Source organism: Micropterus salmoides, unplaced genomic scaffold (genome assembly GCF_014851395.1).
Source record: "Micropterus salmoides isolate LMB-PRFRI ecotype aquatic unplaced genomic scaffold, ASM1485139v1 Ms_hic_scaffold_2, whole genome shotgun sequence".
In the NCBI taxonomy this organism is placed as follows: Eukaryota; Metazoa; Chordata; class Actinopteri; order Centrarchiformes; family Centrarchidae; genus Micropterus; species Micropterus salmoides.
In genome coordinates this window covers 43,345,107-43,353,975 of record NW_024041150.1, presented here as the reverse complement: position 1 = coordinate 43,353,975, position 8,869 = coordinate 43,345,107, and the positions used below count along the sequence as shown (strand labels likewise).

Here is an 8,869-nt window from a genome sequence, read left to right as displayed (position 1 = left end):
TCAGAAATTTATCACGGACTGTATCAAAAGCCTTCGATAACTCTAAAAATTTACCAATTGCAAATATATTACTGTCCAATGCTGTTGATTTGTTGTTTATAAGTTGTAACAGAGCCATGCATGTTGGGTTTTTGTCAAAATCCACATTGGTGTTCATACAGGATATTGTTATCATTCAGGTGTTCTTGCAGAACTTTTCCAAAACTTTAGAAAAGCAGGTAAAATAGAAATTGGTCGGCAATTAGTGAAAAGGCTGGAATCCGCTTCCTTTAATAACGATATGACTTTTGTAACTTTCAGATTATGGTGACACTTTTACTTGTGCAAATACAAGAATAAAAAATTACTATAGACTTTATTTTACAAATGTTTATTGAACGCATAAAAGCCATAAGACACAAAACATTAAAATATAACAAACAATATAATAAGAAATTTGTTACATAATAAATGTTTGATGCCAGGAGTGATACTTAAAATGAATATGAGAAAATACTCCGACTGTTAAAAGTAACTCAATTCTTAGAAGTATTAAATGCTGGAAAGAATATTAGATTAGTTTTAGATAGACAATAATAAATGCTAGTTATTAGAGACAGACTGAGCAGATGACCTAAAATGTTCTCAGATGAGTTGAATACCAAACACAGAACAATCAATCATTCAGTAACAGATTGCATAAACCTCTGGGACTCCCTGTCCCAATAAGCCCGTATTTTCCACACGCTAAACTCTGTTCCTGGACTCTTGCAGGTAAACAAAAGAAATAACCCTTCAACACAAATCCCCTGCATTACATGAGATACATGAAGGGTTTAGAGATCCTCATGTTTAGTACGTCTGACCTTCCAATTATCAACATCTCTTTAAAGGAACAGTTCAGTGTTTTGGAAAGATTGATCTGGAGTTAGGTTGTGCTTAGCTTAGCTTAGCATAAAGACTGGAAGCAGGGGGAAACAGCTAGCCTAGCTCTGTCCAAAGTTCATAAAGAAAGAGCAGCTCTCGTCCTGTGTGGTCAGTCGCCTATTTGTTCATAACTGACGTCACCAGTTCCTCTCACTGCTGAGTAGACTGCAACGGAAAAACACTCTGGAAAATAAAACAGATAAACATTACATTACTTCAGGTTGGGGAGACCAGAGATCAGGAACAAGTTATGAATCGCTTGATTCACTCTGCACATGCTCAGTTTAGTCCTTATTCCACATGGTAAAATGTATCACCCTGTGGCGGCACCACTGTTGAGAAGTTACTCAAAACCTGTAAGAAGTTACTAGTTACTCATTACTACTCAAAAAAGCAATAACATTACTTTACTTATTACTCAGTGATAAAAGTAGCCAGTTACGTTACTCAATATGTTCCTATATTACTTTACTTCACTACTATATTACTGTTTTGGTCAGGGGCATAGGTGTAGACGGTGCCGCTGCACTAGGGTCCTTTACAGGAGCGGCCCCGCCAAGTTACGAGCTGGTCTTTGTCACTTACATGGAAAAAATGCATCAAATTTCATTCATTCATCACACACATTTCACCTTAATGTATTATATCTAAGATGATCAAGTGCTATATATACATTCATGTGAGCATTTCCCCTTTTGCAGTTGTGTCTGACACCACAGACGTATGTGTGTAAAACTGCTGACTGCAATCAGTAGTTTTACACACAGACGTCTATAGCAAGCAGTAGGCTTTATAAGGTACACGGTGAAATATAAAAGAAATAGATTCCACAGATTCAACAGAATGAATTTAGTCTTATTGTCTTTGGCCCACATATGCAGTGATGATTGCTGGGTAATATGTATGTGGCTGCCCAATCTTAAGTTTCTATATGCTCTTGTGACAAGACTCCAGAAATCAGGTGAAACACAAAATCTGACCAGTAGACTAGCAGAGCACACATGCAAGCTAGAAGTGATGCTATTCACACATAAAAGTAGTTTCAAGAGGAGACAGGAGAGAAAAGAACAGGAGGAGAGGGTCGCAAATGACATTGTTTTGGCTTGCCGCTGTTTTAAAGGCTGATATCAGTTCGGGGACAGGTCACCGCTGAGTAGGACTACCTGTTTAATTGTGTGCTTGTGCATGTGGGTGTTAAACTGCGCTGTAGCTGGCCTGTTTTCAGGACATGGTGTGATCATGAGTAGGCCACTTTTCCTTCTTATTCACCACCATAATGTCTTTCCTCTCTGTCGAAGAGGAATGTGGTTGCCGTGATTCGGGAAATTAATGTACTGAAATTGCCCGTAAGTCTGCCTCATTTCAGCTCACTGCACACCTCCCCTGCACTCAGCCGTTTGTAGTGACGTTTCAGTAACAGCTGTTACAAGTGCTGTTAGTATTTTTACTGCTGCTGCTGGTATATTAACTGCTAGTGTTGGCGCTACCTGCAACACATGTAATAATACTACTGCTGTACTAATAATTTCATTATTCTTCATGTAGAATATAATATAATGAGTTGTGTTATAGACTCTGTAAAAGGCAGCAGGTTTGACAGTTTTCTTCTTCTTACTACTGTGAAAGGTGAAAGACCAAATATAACTGGAGGGTATTTATCTGAAACAGGGAACTAGACAACAAAATAAGTTCACACATTTCAGCACAAAAATAGACAAACACACCCATCAGCTAAACAGATCAACTATAGTGAGAAATGACACCAGCGTCAGACCTCAGCTCACTGGAGTCAACAGGAGGAAGTTGCTGCTGTGGTTTAGATGCAGAGCACAACCAAGTGTCTTTGGTCTGCTGAGTCCATCTTCTCTTTAATTTAAAATAATTTAAGCACTTAATAAACCTATAATTTACATTTAAACAAGCCGATCAATAATGTTTGAGTGAGACCCAACAGTAAAACTGTTAATCAATTGTATGTGAGATCTGTAAATCTGCACATTTATAATTTGTGTGTCATCATTCAAGTGTTTTTAAAGAAAGCAGTAAACTGGACGACCACAGAGCTGTTAGCTTCTGTTAGCAGATTCATCGCAGGGCACAAAACCAACATTATCATTAACCTAAACAGAGAACACAACGCAGTCTGAAACCTTTATGGGCTAAAAAACATTGATCTTACATTTGATTTTTTTTGATAAACATTTATATCATCTCCTCATTTCAGAAAAATGTCCTCACAAGGTCTAAAATTCAACTTGGTCCTCACACATAAGAATAAGAACGCACACTCACTGTCCCTGAAAACCAGAATCAATAAAACATTGTTACCTTTGCTGCGTCTGATTGGCTGCTGTAGGTTTGTGATGTCATCATCCCCAGCTTCTTCTTCAGCGGCTGAATGAACCAAAATGAGCAGAAATTTAAATCAATGAAGATCATGTGATTCGATCAAAAGCTCCACAGCTCACTAAATGGACCCTGTGGTGAGATTGTTTTATTAACAACAGCAATGTGATTTATGAGAATCCTGATGGACGTCTGACTTAAAGAAACAGTTTGTAACTTGTTATTATTTGTACGTCCAGAAGTGTTAATAGAAACTTTAAATGTGAACTGCATCACATGGAGTCTGTGACTAACCTTTAGGTTTCCTGTGGAGGCATCGTCTCACCAGTAGAACCAGAAGAACCAGAAGAACCAGAAGAACCAGAACAGAGAAAGATAGAGCGGCCAAACACAATACAGAGGGAGAAGTAGAGGAGGAACCAGGAGGAGAGGAGGTTAAGGAAGAGGAGGAGGAACCAGGAGGAGAGGTGGTTGGAGGAGGACTTGTAGTGGTGGGTTTCACTAAATTGAACAATAATTATAATTAAAGTCACAGAAAATAAAATAAATGGATAATTTATTGAACAGCATGCTAAAAGAAAGACACAGCAGAATTCATAATGTCAGTCTGGTTTAGAGTTAAAAAGATCATGTATCAAACGGTGGGTTGAACTCTGACAGATTTCACTCTTGTTTCTTTGCAGATTGCAAAGTTAGAAATGTTGTCACATCATGAATCATCTCTGCTGTCCTGAAACCTGCTGAACTCAATGTAGAAAACAAAACAAGGTCAGTTTGAGAATTATCTTTGAGCTCCTCACCTGTGACAGAGATCCAGCTGGATGGAGACTCTCCACGACCTCTGATGTTACACTTGTAGAGGCCTTCATCAGACTTGTTAACATGGTGGATGGTCATGTGACCTGTAGGCTCAGTCCTGATGAGGGAGCCATCTTTATAGAAACCAGCTGGGAGGTTGGAGGGAGGGGTCTTTGTTTTACAGTGCAGAGTGACATCATGTCCCTCCATCACAGGGAGGACAGGACTCTGCAGGATCACTGGTCCACCTCAACACAGAGACAAACTACAGCATTTCATCATTTACACACAGCTTCATCAACACTAACTCCACAGTCTGATCTTACCAGTGACAGTGATGCTGATGGTGTTACTGGTTGCTCCCTCTCTGGACTCACACCAGTAAACTCCACTGTCCCATGGCGATGTAGCTGATGTTACAGGAAGAACCAGCTGATCTTCCCCAGCCAGCTCCACACTGAGTCCTGGTTCTCTGGTTGTGTTCCTCCTCAGCGTCCATCCAGCAGAGCTGTCGTCCTCCTCACAGCTCAGAGAGACAGACTCCTTCAAACAGCTGAGAGCTGCTGGGACTCACAGTCAGAGAGGCTGGAGGGGATACGTTACATTTTTAGCTAAATGACCAGATGTCTCACAGTGAAAGCTTGACACTTGTTTGGGAACGACAGGAAATGCTAAACTAATCAGCACAATGTGGTTACTAACACACTGGGCAACAGTACTTTCCCCCCATGGCTCGGACATCAACAGCACAGTTGGTTTGAAGTAATTAGCTGGGGGAAACAGACCAGCTTTTTTATTATTATTTCCAACCAGCCCAAAGAAGTTAGTTATTCAAGCATTTGTTAATCATCAAAAACAATAAAGGAAATATCATCAATTTATCATTTATTTCAAATATATTGTAGGACAGAATTCAGGGAGGAATTTATAATGATTGATTGATGAATAAAAGTTTGCAACTGCATTATGAAGAAAGATTCACAAAACATTTTATTTTGTTAAACTGATTCATGCATGCCGTGTTTTTATATTTATTTAAGGTGCCCTTCCAGTCAAGAAAATGGGATGCAGCCATGTAGGCAGCCCTACATGCTGGAAAATGAGTTGACTCTAAAAGCGTGTTTTTATCACAGAGGTGTAATAGTTAGTAGTCTTTAATCTTTTTGATTATAAATGTATCACTGCTTTCTGTGCACTGGTGCTCCAACACATGAAGCTTTTTTGGCCCTCAGCGCCTGACTTCCCACAGTTATGTCTCACACAGTTTTGGTGGTTAAGTCTTTGATTTTTTTCACTTTTGAAAATTTTTACGCATAAAAAGTTGGATTCTTGGATTTTTACTTTAACATACATGAAGTGACAAAATTCATCCTTCAAATTTACACTATGAACCAATTACAGTTTCCAAGACTTTTGTGCATTTGAATTATGGATTGTGGATCAAATCTGATTGAACTTGTATCCTGGTCAACTTGTCCTTGTTTTTAGAGACTTTCTTTCTTTTTGGTAGCTTCAAGTCTGTTTTTGTGTAGTGGTTGTAAATAATCTTGGTAATTTGTTTAGTTACTCTTTTTGTGTTTGTGTCCAAACACTTTACAGAACACACATTTTGTATTAGTTTTAACCAGAAAGCGTTATGCGAACAGCTTTTGACTGTCAGAGTTCACTCACCTCCGCTGGTCCTGCAGCTCAGCAGAGAGATCAGCACTGAAGAGAAACCAGAGATTTAACATAAAACCAGACCAGACAGAGAACTGGGAAACTTTGAGTTTTACTGCTCCAAAAATACAGCAATATCTTCCCTAAACCCTTAATTAATGTACGGCGTGTTTGTGGATATTAAATGTCTCAATAGTATTATACATAAGAACTTTTCTGAAACACTTTAGTGAAACAAAAATTTAAATAATCATGAATTCTACTTAATTAATAAAGTAACTATTAAAGACGTCTGTTTCAGATTGAATAAAGGAAGAAAAACACATTAAATATATCGCAGACTCTGTGATGTCCACTTTGGTGATGCTCTGTTCTGCTTTAGCTCTTTGAGACGTAGCACGTCATTTCATTTCAGTAGCCTCATAATGGTTGCTGCACCTGCTGCGGTGTCCATAGACTTTTTATTTATTGTCAATTTTTTTCCTCTTTTCAGGTAAATTCTAAAATGATGCAAAAACTATTCAAATTGCTGAACAATGAATAACTGTTTGATCACCACATTAGTGAGTTTCTAGTTTTTGCTACTTTCCCCTGTGGTGATCAATCAATTCTAACGGGTGAATAATAACAGTTTACAGTTATTTCAGTTTTGGCAGATTGTACTTACAGAGCAGAAAAGATGTCTGTTCCATTGCACCACCACTCAGTCCGTCCAGTTAAACTCTCTTCCTTCCTCTTTGAAGGGGAGGGTAGTGACGGTTTCTCTCCTTCATTTATAAAATTGGTCATGTGGTTTGTCTTCTTCACACTAGAGCTTATCAGGAGACACGGGGCCCTACACAGAGAGTTTAATCACATGCAGGAAGTGACAGCGCTGCAGGCTTAACATGAAGGTGGGCTGATCTGAGATCACTAAGACACAGATTCATTAGAGAGAAGGATGTAAAGTTCCTCAATGGAGATTATCTGTAAATATCTGTGTTATGAAGATTTCTCATTTTAAAATGGACAAAAACATTTTGTAGAAGTTTAGATCAAACTTCTGTTCTTGGAGTTGCAGAGTCTTTGAACAAGTGATCAAAACTGTGGTTCATATCTGAAGTTTAATGGTCACTGAGAGTCCTGTTTTTTGTTTTAACCAGTTTTAAATTGAAGTGATAAAGATCCAGAACAGCGAAACTGTTTTTTTTATTAAATGCTTGAATCAGTCCAAAGGCCCTTTTCTCATATCGGGGGTCCCATCTCTAAAGATGAACATGCTGGACGTTACTGGATTTTAAGAATAGGGACGTTCACTCTGTCATCCTGCTGGCTGCAGAGTAACTCTGCTGACATCTGGTGTTTTAAAAGAAACTCACACAGTTTGTGAATCAACATGACTTCCTGGAAATAGGCATTATTTACTCAGTCACATGTTACATTTTTGTAACTGGTGTATTGTATATTCTTTGAATGTGTTATTTAATGTGTTTTCAGTTGAAGGGTAGGGAATTTTGTTCAGGCATGAAAAAATGCAAAGTAAATTACCGTGTCATTCTTACATATTCTTATTTTCTAAACATGAGAAGCTGGGTGGTGATGGCGCAGTGGATAAGACACATGCCTCTGGTGTGAGAGATCTTTGGTTAAGTTCCCCACTGTGACATGTCCACCAATGTGTCCTTGAGCAAGACACTTAACCCCTAGTTGGAGCACCCTAAATTTCGTTGTACCTTCACAGTGCAATGACAATAAAGACTATTCTATTCTGTTCCTAGTTGCTCCACAGGCGTGCGACCTCTGACATCCTTAGTAGTTTTAAGTCGCTTTGGATAAAAGTAAAATGAATAAATGAGAAGCTTCACACTGACTAAAGCAGAGCTCAGATACACTGCTCAAAAAAATAAAGGGAACACTTAAACAACACAATGTAACTCCAAGTCAGTCACACTCCTGTGAAATTAGGAAGCAACACTGATTGACAATCAATTTCACATGCTGTTGTGCAAATGGAAAAGACAACAGGTGGAAATTATAGGCAATTAGCAAGACACCCCCAATAAAGCAGTGGTTCTGCAGGTGGTGACCACAGACCACTTCTCAGTTCCTGTGCTTCCTGGCTGATGTTTTGGTCACTTTTGAATGCTGGCGGTGCTTTCACTCTAGTGGTAGCATGAGACGGGTCTACAACCCACACAAGTGGCTCAGGTAGTGCAGCTCATCCAGGATGGCACATCAATGCGAGCTGTGGCAAGAAGGTTTGCTGTGTCTGTCAGCGTAGTGTCCAGAGCATGGAGGCGCTACCAGGAGACAGGCCAGTACATCAGGAGACGTGGAGGAGGCCGTAGGAGGGCAACAACCCAGCAGCAGGACCGCTACCTCCGCCTTTGTGCAAGGAGGAGCAGGAGCAGCACTGCCAGAGCCCTGCAAAATGACCTCCAGCAGGCCACAGATGTGCATGTGTCTGCTCAAACGGTCAGAAACAGACTCCATGAAGGTGGTATGAGGGCCCAACGTACACAGGTGGGGCTTGTGCTTACAGCCCAACACCATGCAGGACGTTTGGCATTTGCCAGAGAAGACCAAGATTGGCAAATTCGCCACTGCCGCCCTGTGCTGTTCACAGATGAAAGCAGGTTCACACTGAGCACATGTGACAGACGTGACAGAGTCTGGAGACGCCGTGGAGAACGTTCTGCTGCCTGCAACATCCTCCAGCATGACCGGTTTGGCGATGGGTCAGTAATGGTGTGGGGTGGCATTTCTTTGGGGGACCGCACAGCCCTCCATGTGCTCGCCAGAGGTAGCCTGACTGCCATTAGGTACCGAGATGAGATCCTCAGACCCCTTGTGAGACCATATGCTGGTGCGGTTGGCCCTGGTTTCCTCCTAATGCAACACAATGCTAGACCTTTGTGTGGCTGGAGTGTGTCAGCAGTTCCTGCAAGAGGAAGGCATTGATGCTATGGACCGGCCCGCCCGTTCCCCAGACCTGAATCCAACTGAGCACATCTGGGACATCATGTCTCGCTCCATCCACCAACGCCACGTTGCACCACAGACTGTCCAGGAGTTGGCGGATGCTTTAGTCCAGGTCTGGGAGGAAATCCCTCAGGAGACCATCCGCCACCTCATCAGGATCATGCCCAGGCGTTGTAGGGAGGTCATACAGGCACGTGGA

General features: G+C 40.8%; 1 long non-coding RNA gene across 1 annotated transcript; it reads right to left on the bottom strand.

Moving 5' to 3' along the window:
• Positions 1-714: 714 nt before the first annotated feature.
• On the bottom strand, positions 715-4,114 carry LOC119911689. Its single transcript, XR_005445973.1, has 4 exons — positions 4,053-4,114; positions 3,547-3,753; positions 3,235-3,300; positions 715-1,087 (listed from the first exon to the last, which is right to left on the bottom strand). It is a non-coding gene; the product is annotated as an uncharacterized LOC119911689 (long non-coding RNA).
• Between the last annotated feature and the right edge of the window lie 4,755 nt (positions 4,115-8,869).